Source organism: Petromyzon marinus, chromosome 19 (genome assembly GCF_048934315.1).
Source record: "Petromyzon marinus isolate PM22_M1 ecotype Great Lakes invasive population chromosome 19, UKy_Petmar_22M1.pri1.0, whole genome shotgun sequence".
Classification (NCBI taxonomy): Eukaryota; Metazoa; Chordata; class Hyperoartia; order Petromyzontiformes; family Petromyzontidae; genus Petromyzon; species Petromyzon marinus.
The window spans coordinates 2,228,197-2,246,725 of NC_133685.1; the positions used below are offsets into that span (position 1 = coordinate 2,228,197).

Below are 18,529 nucleotides of genomic sequence, written 5' to 3' on the forward strand. Positions count from 1 at the left end.
GGGCTGCCCACGGGGTTCGCCACCACCCGCCCCCCGTAGTGCCGGCGGTCATTGACTGGATACGCGAATTAATGCGTAAGATTAGAAATTATTGTTCTAATAATATATCGATTAATGAATGAATTAAATGCCAGACTGTTTATTGCTCATTTAGTGACCGAGTGAATGATCCAATAACCGAATTGATACAGTACTGGCCAAATTAATTACATAATTAATAATCCACTTATATTGTTTGACATTATTTAAAAATGAATTAATGAGCCATCGAATTGATGATTGAATAAGGATGATAATATGCTATTGGGTTATGTAATACCAATTTAATGAACGCTTTAATGGGTCCATGAATGAGTCGAACCATGAATGAGTGACCCATTGGCGGCTGATCATAGCCTCTCGGTTTACAAGGGGGAACAAGACGGCTCTTGAGTGCTTTCTGCTATAAAAATGTCAATCGTCTTTCTGATCAAACGAGTTTGGGTGGGGCGGCGGTCATTACCTTCGGCGGTGGAAATTCCACATTCCTATGGCAGGGGCGGGGGGGGGAGTAATATATCAATATGAAAACTACAACTGTTCACGTTTCAAGTTGATTTTGTGTAACCAGCTAGGAACTCGAGAGACCAGGGTGAGTCGCATTTGTGGCGTTCGTCTGCCAGTAAATGTGTACCCTGACTTCGGCACGCAACGATGTCACGGGATCTTTAACGTCACACTCGGTGAACCGGGCACCTGCCGACTAGCATGGTGGGCCGTTGTACGGCGCGAAAGAAGTTCAACATACGCACGGTGTGTGTCATCCGCAGTGCCAATGGGGCTGTCGACTGGCACAATGTGACACTCAAAGACGATCAATCCGCTGCTGGATGAAGCCCTGCTGGGGAGAGCTCGCGAGAGAGAGACGCGGCGAGAGATGGCGAGAATGAGGCACACGGTGAGGTCGCGTTGGGGTCGAGGCAGCGGCTCGGCAAGCAGATGGGGGCGGTGTCGGCTGAGCGCTGCTCACCTGGGGCAGGTGAGGTCTCTCGCCGCCCGCTGATTTACGCCCCCCCCCCCCCCCCCCCCCCCTGTCTGGCTCTGTGCCCGAATTGCGGCCTCCAGCGGCTGCGAATCGACGCACGGCGACGATTTCCGACTCCGCGCCGCTCGGGGGGCCTCGCGGTGCCGGGCCCCCCAGACGTGAGCAGACATCGCCACGTGCTGACGTCACGGTCACGAACAAAAGACAAAGGTGCCCCCCGTGTGTGGCCTTTAACAGACTGTTGGGGCAAGTGCTGTTACGGGTGGGTAACCCAGAACCGCGCCCGCCCGCCTTTGTCTCCCCAATGGCGATGCTTATACACCGCACCGGGTTTCCATTCTACTCAGTTGAAGCGGAGTCGACCTATGGGAGACCCCAGGACCGGTTCAGATATTCGCCACTGTTATTGAGCGGGAATCGAACTCGTGTCGCCGGGTTCGTCGCGCAGTGCGCTAACCGTTGCGCCACCGCTCCCCACGTCGACGCTGTCACACGCACCGCACTGCGGTTTGTTCTGATCAAAGGAAGGGATGCTCGTGTGTGTGTGTACACACAGATGTAAAGTGTAAACAAATACGTGTGCAAACACGTGTACACATACGTTATGTGTAAACATAGACCGTGTGTGTGTACTTATAGACACGCGTCTGTAAACATAGCAACGCGTACACGCGCGTGTGTACATATAGACACGCGCGTCTGAGTAAACAGGTACACACGTGTGTGTGTACGCGTAGGCACAGATGTGTGTGTCTGCGGAGCGATAGTTGTGGTATAGTTCCCTTCATGTGTCTTCGTGTACACACACAGTACGTGTGTTACACACAGACACATTTATATACACAAACAAACACACATTTGTGTGTACACGTAGGCACATTATCATACATCTAAGCGTATTTGTGTGTGTCTGTACGTCTCCATATACATTTTGTCGCTGTACATTTGTGTGTGGCTGTATTTATGTTCCACTGATAATTTTCCATTATTTTTTTTAATCAGACTCACGGACTCGCAAACTTGTGTAGACCATTCTGGAAGGCAATTCCGATTAAAGGCGCAGCCCTGTAATTGCTTGCTCGCGTTACTGTCGGCCGATAGGCGCTTCAGCAAGACAGCCATCCATGGGGCGTTTTGGCCTACTCTTCCCCCCTGGCCGGTGCGTCTCAGAGGAGGTGGGAGTACCCACACTTTACCCCACCACGGGCGACCGGTCTGGGGATCGAGTAGCCATCGTGTGGCGCCCGCTTCTCTCCGTATTTGTGTGTAAACCGCTGTGTGAGACGAGAGGCGACGGAGAGAAGTGAGAAGCTGGGTGGAGAGTGCGGTGCGCTCGCCCCGTTACACCGCCACGGCCACATCCCCTTGGGCGAATCTACCAGACAATTGAAGACCCGTGTTGTTATTACGTTGTATAACACTGCGCAATATTACATAGGTAGGCTTTCGCGACCAATATTATTCACAATAAAGGTGCTTGGGCTAGATCGCGTAACTATAGATGTGTCGTAACCCTCCACCACCCGACACAGCCAATTAGAAAGGGATTTGTCACGTAAACAAACGCCAAGTCTTTTGATTTAAAGCTTTCGTAACTGCAGGGATTCATATTCTTGGTTCTTTCGGTAAAGTCACGTAGAAAGGAAAGAATAAAATTATAAAAATATAAAACAAAATTCTCACGACGTTTCGACTGCAACACAAGCAATCATCATCAGGTGTGAAACCCACAGCAAGAAAATGTTGATAAAAGTGGCCACCTTTTTCAAATTTTGATGATTGCTTGTTGTTGCAGTCGAAACGTCGTGAGAATTTTATTGTTTTATACTTTTATTATTTTATTGTTTCCCTTCTACGTGGTGACTTTACCGAAAGAACCAAGAATACAAACGCCAAGTAGTTACTACTTCAGCCACCGGTGTGTTGGAGAGTAAATCCACAACGCTATCATTTTGACTGCGACGTTCGCCGGTAATTTTATCCCGATGATGCTGGATTAAGTTACCAGCGAAACGACACATTTATACTTACGCGATATAACCCAAAAACCTTTATTATGAATTACATATTGTAGTGTGTGCAACAATTAAAGGTTTGCTTTGCTGGAGGGACTGACGGACGCGTCCAAGGAGACGTGCGGGCTGCGAGATTTTCGCTGTCAAAGATGAACCACGGTCCGAGATCCAAACCCTTCAACTCCAACTCCGCGGCTTCCCCAAATCCACGAATTTCATCATCGGAGTGGCCGGAGGGGGTGGGGGCTGAGTTTGAGGGGGGGGGTATCCCCCACACACCCTCCTGCCCCCCCCCTCCCGGCGCATCGTCACGTGGCGGCGCGGAGCCAATGGGGACGCGGTGCGTCGGCGGCTCGCGCCGATATGAAGCGGCGCGGCGATAGGCACGCACGCGCTCGCACGCGCGCGCGCCCGGCACCACGTGACCACCGGCACGACGCGTGCACAGGTGTACACGCGCGTGTCTGTGTGGCTTCTGTGTCCACGTGTGTACATCGGGTCGCCCAGGGTTCACGTTCGCCACTTCCCACCCTCCCTTCCACCTCCCTCCATCCCCGCACTTATACCTGTGGGACCCAGGTGTACGCGGGCGTGCGTACGCGAATGTGCACAGGTGTTCTCACGTGTATACCGGGGGCTGCTGTGTCCACACGTGCATAGCTTCCCCCCCTCCGCCGCCCCCTCCCAGGTTCTGCGTAAGCGCTGTCCACGGTTTGCACGCGTGTACATAAGTTGTACACGCGCATTAGCACTCGTGTCTACACGGGGGGAGTTGCTCCTCCGTCCGCTGGAAACGATGTTCCTGCATGGCTCTGGCGGTGGCGTTGGAGGTGGCGGCTGTGGTGTTGGTGGCGTCCTCTGGGACGAGTCGAGGAGGCTCGGCGAGCACGATCAGGGATTTCCTGACCCCAGTCGCAACCCTTGGGCGTCCCCGTTCGCCGAGGCCCCTACTCCGAGCTCGCCAGGAAGGCGCTGCATAGCGAGTCACCTGTGCACCTGCTATATCGCTCATCAAAGTCATCAAAATCATCAGCATCAACAGCAGGACGGAGCACTGAGCAGATGTGCGGATGTCCAGGCGGTTCAACCACGCGGATACATGGGGTTTGATGTGGATGTTGTGTCCGAACAACAACAACAACAGCAGCAGCAGCATCATCCGCAGATCGGCACCACTCCTGCCCGACAGCTACCGCCCTGGGCTGTGTACGCGCCGGGTACCTGGCCGGCCCAGGTGTGTGGTGGGTACAGGGAGCGCGCTCAGCCGTCCCACCTGTGGAAGGCCGCCATCACCGCAGGTACACACACAACCTGTACGTGCGCTCACCGGTCACCCACAAGAACGAAATAAACACTCGCAGCGACTGTCTGCTGCTCAAATTGAGCCACATCGAGGCGTGTGTGTGCTCCGTTTCTGTTCACAACTCCATGCAGGGCCAGTCGTGGACATTCCGCATTCCTATGGCGGGGAGCGAGTATCTCGGTTTGACAGCCGCTGCTGTTTCCTCACCCACAATGTATTTAAGTATTTTATCGACCTTGGCGGAGTGGCGTATTTGAACTCGCAACCTTGCGATGATTGTGAGCCGCTCGCTCTGCCGCTCACCTCGTGTCCCGGCCACCGCGACACAAGCTCCTTGCACACTCCACGTGCCAGCTTAAACACGTGCCACTGCATTGATAATACTGCACTACCGTATCGATATTGTAACGGTAGCGAGATGTTAACTCCCTCGCCCGGTATACAAAATCAGAATATTTCTACTGGAGTAATCCCATGAGCTGTAAAGCTCCTTTTCACAGATGTCTAGTTGCGGCGGATAAGAACGTTACAACAACAACAACAAACAAATTACAAGAAAGGTAAACATCAACCAAAAACATCCACATGAAGTCACCTAAATAGGTTCAAAGAAAAGAACAAAAAACTACGACGTTTTTCCCCCCTATCCTGATGACGACCGCTTATGTTGCGGTCGAAACGTCGTAGTTTTTTGTTATTTTCTTTTAATCTATCAACGTGACTTTACCGAAAGACCCAACGAATATGAATTCCTGCTGTCTCGAAAGCTTTAAGTCAAGATTCATACACATAAAACTAAACCATCCCCATCCTACCAGGAGGTCGTTGGTTAGATCCAGATTCTGACGCCTGTGTAATTGGAGTTTGCGTGTCTCTCATCACGTGGTCGCTTAGAGTATTTGGCTGCTATAAATGTTGACACGGCAAGCCAGGTCGCTTCTGAAAAATAGATCTGTAGCTAAATGGGTCTTTCTTACCTGGTAAAATAGAAAATAGTTTCTAGTTTAGTATTACAGTTCTTACCACCGCAGTATTAATCAGGGCGGCCGTTGGAATTAGAACCGCGAACTTATGTCACGTCACTACATAGTTATCGCTTTACAGTAGATAACACATCCAATACTTTAATTAAAGTTCTGTACTGTACAATTGGTATACTGCAGTACAGTATTGCGTGTGTATATATTTAGTATATTTCTCGCGAAAGTCCACGTGTTAAGCCTATGAATATACCGTAGACATGAGGAGTGTTTACGAAGTGCGTTTCCAGTCCACTCCCAAATATATAATATACACAAAAAAATTACAATCATTATTAAAAGCGCAGTAAACTAAAAAAAAATTATCAAACGTAAACTCTTTTTAAAAAAACGTAATTTTTCACAATTGGTTTTATTTTGGATTAGGTTGCGGTAGTAAAAAATAAAATGTCGTGTAATAAACCCTCCACCACCCGACACAGCTAATTAATAAAAACTCACTCGCGATCTGAGCTCCTGTTAGCAACCTGACGATGCTGGCTGTAATCTCCAGCGAAACGTCGTTACCCATTTAAACGTTGCGAGATGCCTCCCAGAGCGCCATCGATTGTGCTGAAACCGAAGGTTTATTTTTACCACGGTTTTATTCGCGTGGCCAATTTTTTTACGAATTGGCTCTGTCGGGTCGAGGAGGCTTTTTAACGACGCGCCTTTATTTTACACGACCTCCGATTAGCCCCGCACCTCCGATTTTGCACGGTTGGCTACGCACGGTGCAAAAAATAAGTTCTACACGTGTACGAAACAAACCAACTGCGAATCGTAATATTGGTAGTGAAATCCTACGCGTAAAATAAAATGTAAAAACACTTTACATGCGAGCAGACTGCTTGCTTGATGGTCCAGCATAGCTTAACCTGAATTCGGGTTTGCAATGAGACATTGGGAATGAGAGTTGATGCTGTGTGTCCATTAGTATTTTCTTAAGGCATATTTCTAGCAAGTTATACCTGTACTTATTTTACAGGGGTTTAAAAAACAATCAGAAAAAAATAAATTAACTTCATAGCAGTTATTCTGTTCATCATTTCCGATTCTCGAGACGCATTTTCAGGAGTGACCTGCGTTGATATGTTAGGCAAATGTCTTAATTTAAAAGGCAAGAGCTATTAGCGAGTGACATGCATACAGGCACGCGCACAGGCAAACAAAGATCCCCCGTATAGCCTTCGACAGACTCTTGTGGCAAGTGCTGATAGCGAGCACCTACGAAGGCCGGCACAGCACTCGAGGGGGTGGGTGGCCAGCACCACGCCAGGCTGCCTTTTGTCTCCGAGTGGCGATGTTCACTACACACTGCACAAGGTACTCATTTGAGGCTGAGTCGACCTAGGGGAGGGCCCAGGACCCGTTAAGATAATCGTCACTGTTGTTGGTCGTGAGTGGGAATCGAACTCGGGTTGCCGGGTTTGTAGCGCACCGCGCTAACGACTACACACACACATATATATGTATACACACAGAGATACAGATACTGTGTATAACACACACACATCAACTTGTAACAGTTAACAAATACAGTATCTTCATGAAATATATTCAGGAAAAGCAACCTTATCTGCTTATATTATGGTTTTGCTGATCTTTTTTTTTTAACGTAGATCCTCATATTGATAGTCACACATCCTTTGGATCTGCTTCACCCTTACGGTGTGGTTACTATTCATATTTATATCGATAATATTCTCATGCTTCCTCTTGCTGTCTACCGTGTTGTAATCCCCAACACGTGCACCCCTCTCCCTCTCTCTGTGCGTGTTTCTTTGCGCACTCGTTCAGCTGTCGATCCAGTCTCTCTAGTCCAGTGTTCGCGCGCCTTCTGACCCGTGTCAAAGCGAAAAGCGACAATGCTGACAACGCGATTCGTAATTTACTATCGGGGGTCGGATCGCCGTCCAAGTAGAAATGTGTGTCGTGCACCCCTCCTCCACCCGACACAGGCCATTGTCACTTAAAGGTTTCGGCTTTATAAAATAAAAATGAAAACTTTAATCAGCATTGTCCACTCCACTCGGTCTACCCTGATATGCCAAATTAATGAACTAAAACTAAACTTTAAATTTTACCAGCTAAGGCCCACTGAGCTATGGAAAGCTCTTTTTCAGAAGCGACTTGGCTATCACAAATGATAGCTCAACAAAGTGGGCTTATCGCGTGAAAATGTCTAGCAGCCAAATACTCTAAGCGCGTGTTTCTAAGTAGACTGGGCTCTGCCATGGGAAGGTGGAATGCCTCTGCGCAAACGAGCATGGAATGGTGCTCAACCCCGTTGGCATCTGAGTCAGTTGTGGGCATTCCATGTTTCCACGGCAGGGCCCAGTATATTAATTAGACGAATAAAGTGATCGAGTGAAATGGAAAATGATGACACTTTTTTTAAAACCTCAAGAGTAATGTGTGTGTGTTGAACTTCTTTCGCGCCGTACGTAGCCAACCGTGCTAATTGGAGTGCGCAGAGAAAGGCAGATAGATGCGCGCTTGGACTTGGTTTGAGAGGCCCAACTGGGAACATAGAAACACTGTACAACAATAGGAATAATAATATCGTATCCTCCAGATTATAAGACGCACCTCAAACTTGCGCCCCGTGTCAATAAAGTTATACAAATCTGATCACGCGCACCCACGCATATACAGCTACCGGATTATAAGATGCTTTAAACACACATGGTGAAAAAAGTGCGTTTTAATTATAATTGAGAATACGATAACGGGATTTCAGTTTCTAATAATAATATTAATCCCAAATAGTAATCTCTCGAGGAATAATATCGGTTGTAAAATTGGTCTTGGTGTTTTCAATCCAAATTGTATTCAGATTGCGCTATCGGCGTCCATTTGGAACTCCCATGGCCATAAATGGGCCGCGGAAGATGAGACCGCAGAACTGCCTTTGAAGTTCCATCTCAATGGACCTCTTTATCTGCCATTGTGGGGACACGCCCTTAAATGCCCTTCGCAGAAGAGTGCTCATTGCCTGTCAATCAACCCCTAATGTTTCCCCATCAGAGCTGGAATAACCAGAAATTTTTACCCAAATTTACTGAGTCCATCAACTCGTTACACTCTAGAATTCGGTTTCATGCCAACTCTATGTAAGTCTAGGTTTCTACGTAAGTCTGTGGGTCTCTAATGCCAGTCATGTGTGACTGCGCTCAGACCAACTCGCTACGATTGATAACTCGGTTCAATCACTCTGCTTGGGCGGCTGAAACTCGGATTCGAACCCAGGTCCTCGTCCATGCCGGCTCAGTGTCTCTAACATGGCCATTATGAACACGACTAATGAGAGAGAGAGGAAGGAACCCAGAACTAGGGCTTGGACCAAGGTTCTCAGCCGTTTTCGTGTCTGCGTCTCTGACACGGTCGTTAACGACCTTTAAACACGTCCATTATGAACCTGGCACTGCCATTGTAAACCTCCTGAGAGAGACCCAGCTAAGGGATTTGAACCCAGGTTTCAACGGCGTCTTGGACACGCCCATTATGACCCCCCCCCCCTCTTGAGCCCACGTGGCATCGTGCATGGTGATGGTCAGCAGAGGGCAGTGAAAACCAACTCCATTGTTGTACTGCACTCCTGTGCCCGCCTTCGCCAGCGCACACGGACCAGCGCGTTTGTAGTGTGGAGGATCCAACCCCGTTGGGTGGAGCGGTGGCGCAGTGGTTAGCGCACTGCGCTATGTTTCCCGGAAGACCTGAGTTCGATTCCCGGCCACAGGTGGAACGTGAGCGGAGCAGAGTTGGCCTCGGAACCGGTCCTGAATTCCACGCCCCCTCTCATCTTCACTCACCCCAGACGTGGTGAAGCATGGTTAACATGACCACTGCGAACAACACGACTCTCATCTAGCAGTGGAATTGCGCGAATTCAGAGGTGGCCGGTTTGATCTCCCGTCGCGGCAGTGGAAACAATGGGCACTTGTTAACCCCCCCCTCCCGCCTCTGTCCACACAGCAGTATACTTGGGTCCTCCACACTGACTCGATCGACAGGGAGCATCTGGTGGGGGTAAAGTCTAGGTACTCCCACCCCCGTCAAGACGTCTGGACATCGTGGAAGAGTAGGCCAAATTGCCCTCGAGAGTAGCTCTCGTGAACTGCCTCGTGGAGGACTTTCCGCCAGCATGAGACGACGTTTCGGACAATTGCCTTATTATTACATATACTGTACACGAGCCATGTGCCACGGTGGCTAGGAGATGTTACTTCCCTTGCCTGGTGTACAGGAGGTCGTGGGTTCGATCGCGACCCTGACGCCTGCTGCTGCTGTATATTTGGAGTCTGCGTCTCTCTCTCCCCGTGGTCGCTTGGATTTGTCTCCGGGTCCTTCGGTTTTTCCCTCCACGCGTTCAGGCTGTTTGGCTGCTATAAATGTCCACGTGATAAGCCACTTCGTTTAGCTGTCTCATTTGTGGCAGCCAGGTCGCTTATATTAAAACAAACCAGCTACATAGCTCAGTTTGTAGTTCCCCTCCTAACGCCCCCCCCCGCCCCTTCCCGTACGTTCCTCGCAGGGGAGGAAGGGTTCCCTGTGTTCGCGGGGGTCCAGCAGGAAGGGGGTCTCCCGTACCCCGCGGACCCCGTGCCCCGGCGTTCCCGCAAGAGGCGGGTCCCCTACAGCAAGGCGCAGCTGCGGGAGCTCGAGGCGGAGTTCGGGGCGAGTCGCTTCGTGAGCCGCGAGAGGCGGCGCGGCGTGGCGGCCAGTACCCAGCTCAACGAGAGGCAGGTGCGGAGTGGCTCCAGGGCGGCCCACGGTCTTCAGGGGCGACGGACAGCCTGTAGTGGCGATGGTTTATAGTCCACGGGGGCGACAGTCAAATACTCTGTAGGGGCGATAGTCTTTAGGGGGCGACGGTCTATAGCAGGAGTAGCTAAACTCCGTTTCCATATACCAACAATATTGATATGGTCGAGAGTCGGGATGAGTTAAGGATTTTAAAACATCGAATTTTTTAAGGGATATTTTTGGACCATTCTCGTTGTGCGGTAACTCGACGCGTTTCCGTGCTCACAAAACGTGCCGCCGCTTTTGTCAGAGAACAGTCGTAGCGCGTGACGTCATAACAGAGTGGTCTTCAGGTAACGACACATTTCATTGGTTCAATCAGAAACAACCACAAAAAGAAACGTGATCATCCACAATGCGGGTTATGATATTTAGGCCCGGAATTTTCGGAACAACCCGAACTTCTAGAGGCACGCGTGGGGTGGTCACGCGGTCGGGTGGGTTAGCGCTGCAGCCAGCTGTGCAGTGACGCATTTGGAAATCTGCGGCAGCGCCCCGCAGGCGATTCGTGTGCGGCTACGCTGCCAGGGGCGAGTGTCCCGTTGGTGCTCCAGGGTCCGCAGATTATTCCCGTGTGAAATAGAGTTATGTTGAAGTTATCTGGGACAGTGTTTGCTTTTTTTTCAGGGTATCGTTGCAGATGCAATTAGGAGGTGGAGGAGGTTGTGATGGAGGAAACGTGTGTGCTGGATGGGAGAGAGGCATTGGAGTGGTCTCCACATACTCTGACCACCACGGGGAAAGAGCGAGGTCGCTGTGTGTGGGACCATCTGGCCAAGGGTCGACAGTGTAGGCGAGAAGTGGTAGCATCAAGGGATTTGGCCACGATGACACCTTGTTTGACGTGTGGTCATCATGATAATGCGATTCAAATTAACGATCACATTTTAATCGATGATATTCCAACAGGTCACCATCTGGTTCCAGAACCGGCGCGTCAAGGAGAAGAAGATTGCCGTGCGACGAGTGGGGTCCGCTTCCGGGGTCAAATCGAGTTCCCAGGGAATCGGGTCCCCATGAAACGGGGGTCAAGCAGCCAAGCCCACCATTCAACTACCTTGACGTTGTGTGCCACGTGGTCGCTCACCTGTGTGCCACGTGGTCTCTCACCTGTGTGCCACGTGGTCTCTCACCTGTGTCACTTGGTCTCATCTGGCATGTCGTCACACCTGTGCGTGACGTGTTCACACGTGTGCCACGCGACCTGTCTCACCGATGTGTCACGTGGTCTCAAACGTGTGCCACGTGACTCGCCTCGCCTGTGTAACACGGCAACCTCACCTGGGCGATGGTCACGTGACGCTGCAAGAGAAGGCTGTTGTTTCCAATGGTTGTCTGGATGGGAGCTGTTTTGCATGTATAATTTATATTTATTTCAGGTATATCACAAACATTAGTCCGCTTACCAACGTCTGCATAGGCATTTTATGTTTTATTTTTTTAAACGTACAATGTGTAAATGGTATTGGTCAAATATCCGAATGCTTAAAAAATATGACAGCGCACATTACTCAATTGGGATCACACAGCAGCAGCAACATCGCCTTCTACTGCAAAAACTCGGCCAGACCCTCCTGAAAACGAGACTTGAGACTCAGCGAGGGCTTTCCTGGGGTAAATGGGCATCACAATAATTACGAAAATGGTATATGTGTATGTAACTATGTACGTATATATTTTATTTTCCATATATTCTTCCTATATGCGGCGGTTATGCCGGTTCATTGATTAATCGATTCTTCCGCTTGATGTTACGCGCATGGTACTGCGCGTGTGAGTACCTATTATTATCGATTTACATCCTTTAGGATAATAACAAAAACCTAACAAGTATCACTGCGTTTTAAAAAGTTAGAAAAATACATAATAGGCGACTTTACGGGCAATGACCCTGATGAGGGGCCATCGATGGCACTTATGGAGACAAACTATTGCCCGAAACGACGCCGCTTTGTTTAATTCCATTCGCTTCAGGGTAATGATCAGAACGAAGGGAAACAATAGACATGAGTCGGCCGAAACAAACGATATCGAACGGTGACGATCACGTCGCCTGCGGGGTGAACGAGAGACTGGGTCGTCCTCCCGGGGTGCATTTCCGATCGTTTGACTGCCACTCTGCGGTTAGCCTCGACCCACGGGGCCATCCCTCAACTTCCATAAGCCGCGGGTGTCTTGCGTGTCGCGGTCGCGAGGTGAAGTCGGTAAAACGTCGCCAATCCAAGGGATGATGACCGGCGGTGGTCTCGGGCAGCGGTTCTCGGGAGGACGATCCCCGCCACCACCAGGGACTCCGCGACGCTCCTCCACGTTGCCCGCGGTGGCTGTGATGCAAATGCGGCTTGATCCGGACATTAATGACAATGCCAGTGCCTTTTTTGTGTCGGGCATGAATTAATATTTAACTTACTATATTTTATTTTATAAATGTTTAAGTTAGGTAAACTACTTTGATTCAACTACCCGAATCGTAAGTTCTAAATGTCACCCGTAAAAAAAACAACTTATGGCTGTGTAAATATAACAATGATTTTGATTTAAAGCTTCCGTGACTGCAGAGATTCATATTCTTGGTTCTTTCGGTAAAGTCACGTAGAAAGGAAACAATAAAATAATAAAAATATAAAACATTAAAATTTTCCAAATTGTTCTTGCTGTGGGTTTCACACCTGATGATGATTGCTTGTGTTGCAGTCGAAACGTCGTTGGGATTTTAATGTTTTAGATTTTTATTATTTTATTGTTTCCCTTCTACGTGACTTTACCGAAAGAACCAAGAATATATAAGAATGATGTTCCGGTAATATGAATACTTTGCTATTGGTGGTATTTAGAGAGAGAAGTGAATGCGTTTTGTCAGGGCTGTAGGCGCTGGCTGGGGCGGTCCGCCGGCCCAACACAAATTTGTGCGACACCGCTCGAGATTCACGACGGAGTGGCGGGCAACGGAAGTGGAACTCAGCTGAGCCGGGGGACGTTCACGGGCGGAGATGGAGCGGTGAAATCAGCTCCGTGTGCAGGAGGGAAATTGATCGCGGCCTGGCATGGCACGGCAGGGCCGCGAGGGATGGCGACAGCTGTGGAGGGGGGCTCTCGTCCAGCAGTGGAGAGATTATGGTTGACGATGATAATGATGGATAATGACTTTGTGGATACTGAGGGTCACGTTGAGGAAGGCCAATGTTGTGCGGCACTAACCCCATTGTCTCTTTAATAAACGATTTGCTTTGGGGTTAGATCACGTAAATGTATAAATGTGTTGTTAAACCCGCCACCACCCGACGCAGCCAATTAGTAAGGGCTGCACACCGGTGCGTTAGAGGGTAAACCCACAACATGTATATGTATCATTTATTTTTACGCGATCTAACCCAAAAACTAAAACCGCTTTATTACGGATAATATTTCTCGCGAAAGTCTACTACGATGTGTTAAGTTGTCTCTTTGCCGATGGCAAAACCGCCGATATGTCTGCTGACCCAGGAGGATTCCGATGAGCTATTAAGCTCTTTTTAACAGATGTCCAGTAGGTGGCACGGGGTCAGAACGTAACAACAATACATAATATACAAATAAACACGGTAGAAGTGCAAAGTATACAGAAGGTAAACAAATCACTTAAACAAAAATATCCAAATTAAACTAAACTTTTTTTTTCTTACCAAATAAACCCCACTGAGCTTATTTTTCAGAAGCGACCTGGCCACAGATGAGAGCTCAACGAACATTTAGAGCAGCAAAATATTGCAAATAAAACGGGGGGGGGGGGGGGGTTGGTCCGCTTTGATCTCTTATCCCAATAAGTGCCGCTTACTTGATCACACAACTAGTTTGGTGATGCTGATGCGTTGGCAGCGGTGAACAAACAACAACAGACACTCCACTTTCATCAATAATAACACTGCCTCAAGACGCTTGGTACGTTAATGGTAATAATAACTTTAAAATGTTTAGTTTTATATTCAGAATTCTAGATTTAAAGCTTTCGTGACTGCAAGGATTCATACTCTTTGGTTTTTTTCGGTAAAGTCACGTAGGTAAAATAAAATAAATGAAAACAACTAAATTAAATCACGACGTTTCGGAGGCAATTTTGCTGTGACGGATTTCCACCTGAAGACGGAAGCTTGTGTTGCCTCCGAAACGTCGTGATTTAATTTAGTTGTTTTCATTTATATTATTTTACCTACGTGACTTTACCGAAAAAACCAAAGAGTATACATCAAGAATTGTCGGCGTCGTTCAAGGAAGGCGTCTCTCACAATCGTTGAGGAAAGGCGGTGGCGGTAGCTGCAGCCAGGCGGTGAGGAACCGACACCACCAACAATTGTCCGAGTTCTGCGATCCCCTACATAAGTTCTGATCATTTTCAGCCAATTAAAACAGCGTCCATATATGTTGGAGGAACCCGGAGCACGCGGGGGGCGGGGGTGGGGGGTTAAACACTTACTTAGACTCAGCGCCACGGTGGCTAGGAGATGTTAACTACCTCGCCTGGTATGAAGGAGGTTGTGAATTCGATCCTGACCCTGACGCCTGCTGTATATTTGGAGTCTGCGTGTCTCTCATCATCACCATGATGGCTAGGAGATGTTAACTATCTGGTCGGGTATGCAGAAGGTTGTGGGTTCGATCCTGACCCTGACGCCTGCTGCTGTATATTTTGAGTCTGCGTGTCTCTCATCATCACCATGATGGCTAGGAGATGTTAACCATCTGGTCGGGTATGCAGGAGGTTGTGGGTTCGATCCTGACCCTGACGCCTGCTGTATATTTGGAGTTTGCGTGTCTCTCCCCGTGGTCGCGTGGATTTTTCTCCGGGTCCTGCGTTTTTTTACCCTTCACATTTAGAATCAACGTCATCGCGTTCACAGTATTTGCATGCTGGACATTGCCACGTGATGATGATGATAAGCCACTTCATTGAGCTATCATTTGTAATAGCCAGGTCGCTTCTGAAAAATAACTCTGTAGCTCAGTGGGTACCTTACCTGGTAAAATAAATTTTTTGGTCATAATTAATAGATTCACACAGAGATTTAGACAGGCACAGTCGCGACGATTCACCACTCCGCTACTCCTGACGCGGCCATCTGGGACTCGGCCATCGCAATGTCGAATGACAGCTGTTGCTCTATACATCAACATCAGCCGCACTGAGAAGAACGTGGAAGGCACAATAATTATTATTGTTTACTTGTGTATTTGTTTGTTGTTGTTGTTTTATGACCCGCTAAACACGAGCTCCTCCCCGCGCTCCGAGTCAACAAAAGGGAGCCAGGAAGCGTCGCTTGGCTGAACACGTGATTAGGGGGCCCTAAAACAGCAGCCAGAGTGGAGATGGCTCCATAAAGCAGGGGAGGGGTTGGGGGGCTGGGAAGGGGAGGGGGGGTGCTGGAGGAGGTGTGGTGGTCATCACGGAACAAGGGGCGGAATGTGGGTGGTGGTAGGGGGGACAAAGACAAAAATCCCCCGTATAGCCTTAACAGACTGTAGGGACAAGTGCTGTTGACAGTCCTTCCATGCACCTCTGATTAGCACGGTTGGCATCGTACGGTTGTGAAAGACGTTCGGCATAATACATACAAGGCCGACACGGCACACCAGGAGGTGGTTGGGCTGCACCTACGCCCGCACGGCCGCTTTTGTCCCCCAAGTGGCGATGCTTAAGACACCGCACCAGGTACTCATCTGAGAATGAGTCGACCTAGGGTAGGGGGCCAGATCGGGTAGGGGGCCGGATATAATCGTCTCCGTTGTTGGTGGCCGTGAGCGGGAATGGCACACTGGTCACCAGCTTCGTGGCGCAGCGCGCCAAGCGCTGCACCACCGCTCCCCACAAGTCGAGCGAGCGATTCCACGTAGGCACGAGGAGACAGAGAGGGAGGTGGCGAGAAGGGGGAGGGGGTGTGGGCATCTTTACCGAAAGGGGGGGGGGGACAGGTAGAGTCTTACAGATCATGAATGGGGAGAGAGAGGGGAGGCACGTTCTGTTGACGTGACAACCCTTACTAGTTGGCTGTGTCAGGTGGTGGCGGGTTTTAACGACACATTTATATATTTACGCGATCTAACCCAAAAAACCTCGACTATGAATGATATTGGTCGCGAAACCGTTCCACGTGTTAAAGAGAGGGGAGGGCGGAGGAGAGGGGAGGGGCTGGAGGAGTGGGTGGGGGCTGTTTGGGGGATGCAACTGGGACCACTGCTGCACAAAGACGTGCGGTGGGAGGGAGGGAATGTTGGGGGCGGGGGGCGGGGGTGGGGAGGGGGTTGCGAGGAACGAGGGGAGGGGGTGACCGTACGGACCTGGCAGTTCTTACGGCAACAACACAGCAGGCGGGTAGGGTGAGAGCGGCGCTGCAAGGTGTAGTCATCATCAGGCTGGTGGAGCGTTGTGGAGAGACGATTTATCAATTTCATGCCAAGATTCGCTCTTCTCCTCCGTCCATGCCCACCTTGGCTTCAAATGACTCGCGATTGTAAGTCGATGTCACCCCGGGGTCGAACCTCGCTTAAAAAAACAACAACAACCACAACAACAACCACAACAACAACAACCACAACAACAACCACAACAACAACCACAACAACAACAACCACAACAACAACAACCAAGAGGCGAGGTCGCGAGTCTCAGCGGACCGCGTTGACTCCGTCCCCACGGCGAAGGAGGACGCGAGGAGCGGCGCTGCAGCGGAGGCGGCGACCCCGCGCGCACCTGCACGCATCATGGACAGCAGAGCGGATTGGACGACTGAGCGGGGAGGATTTGGGGACGGGTGGTGTGGGTCGAGGTGGGGGGGAGTCGCCCCTGGCTAGGGGGTGGCCACTCGAGACTGCCCACGGGGGCCTGAAGCAACCAGCGACTTCATTTCATCTGCCCCGCGACTCGCACGGGGACCCACGGTGACATGGAATCGGCCAGCTAAATTATTTTTAGTGCACGCAGCTTAGCCGCACTTTGTTGGGTACGAGAGAAGGGACATTTCCGATGGTAAAGATTGTTTTTGGATTAAATTGCGTAAATGCAATAACACGGACGCGATCTAACAAAAAAAAAAGATTTGTGACAAAATATTGGTCGGGAAGCCCACGACGTGTTAAACATATTTTCGACCTGATAGCAACGCTGTGTTTATAATTAAAGCGAGCTCAGTCACTTCTGTCACGGGCTGACGAGGTGTCTCTTGCGGTCGCTGAGGTCTCGCGTGTTCGTGCGTGGTGCTCGCTCAGAGCGCTTGCCCGCACGGGGATCTTGGTCTTTACTCTTTGGTTCTATCTTCTTTGGTTCTTTCGGTAAAGTCACGTAGGTAAAAAATGAAACAAGACGTTTTACCTACGTGACTTTACCGAATAGAACCAAAGAGTATGGACCCTTGCAGTCACGAAAGCTTCAAATCTAGAATCTTGGTCTTTGGTTTGTCAGTCACACCGCTTTGTTACTTTTCAAAATCATCATCATCATCATCGTCGCCGTCGTGGGCCCTTCAAGAGCGCTCCAACCTGCTCTCGTTCGCCGCTTCATTCCATCGACGAGTGGAATGAAACAAAGAGCGCAGCTGACGCTTGGATGAGATGCGCGTTGCTTCGCAGTGGCGTTGAGAGGCGGACTGAGGAACGTGGCGGGCCTGGGGCAGGAGGCGTGCTGGCGAGGAGAGACGATGCCATGGCGGTGGAGTGAGGAAGTCCGCGTAGCGATGGTGCAAGGTTCCAGCGTGCGACGGCTGGTTGGAGTGTGAACATCGCAGGCTCGTGAAGATGCGGCCGTCGGATTGGGGAGATCATCCAGCAGTGGATTGGCCACGACAGACGAGAATGTTGATGATGAGTGGGTCCGAACCGAAATCAAACCACGTGCAATCCTAGTGGCCCTTTGGAGAAACAAAAGGGGTACAGTTAGCGAGCGCCTATTGATGCCCCCCCCCTATTGATAAACACAGTCACCCACAGCGTGTGCCCCCCACACTCGTGTTTTATCGCCACTGTCGGTGATCAAATTCCAGTTGAATTAATTTAGCGCGGCCTTTGCTGGGGACGCAACTACTTTGCATATATGCAAATGGTGACCTTATATGGGACATCTCTGCTGATTTAGCGACGCGCTTAACGAGCGCCACGTGACCTCGGTGGGTGGGGGGTGGGAGAGTGGGACGGGGGAGGGGGGGCAACCAATTTCCCCCCCCCATCCCCCAACCCCCCACCCTCCTCCCCCTCTTCCACCGCCTCCGCCCCTCGGTCCCATAAAAAATAATGGGCGCATTGTGGTCGGGAACGAGACGCGTGAACGGGAGACGGGACTCACACGGACAGAGTTGAGTGGGGTTAGTGTTTGACACATTTTACATGGTATACATTG

At 50.0% G+C, this 18,529-nt stretch overlaps 1 pseudogene; it reads left to right on the plus strand.

Moving 5' to 3' along the window:
* Positions 1-3,402: 3,402 nt before the first annotated feature.
* On the plus strand, positions 3,403-13,401 carry LOC116943933 (uncharacterized; annotated as a pseudogene).
* The last annotated feature ends 5,128 nt before the right edge of the window (positions 13,402-18,529 follow it).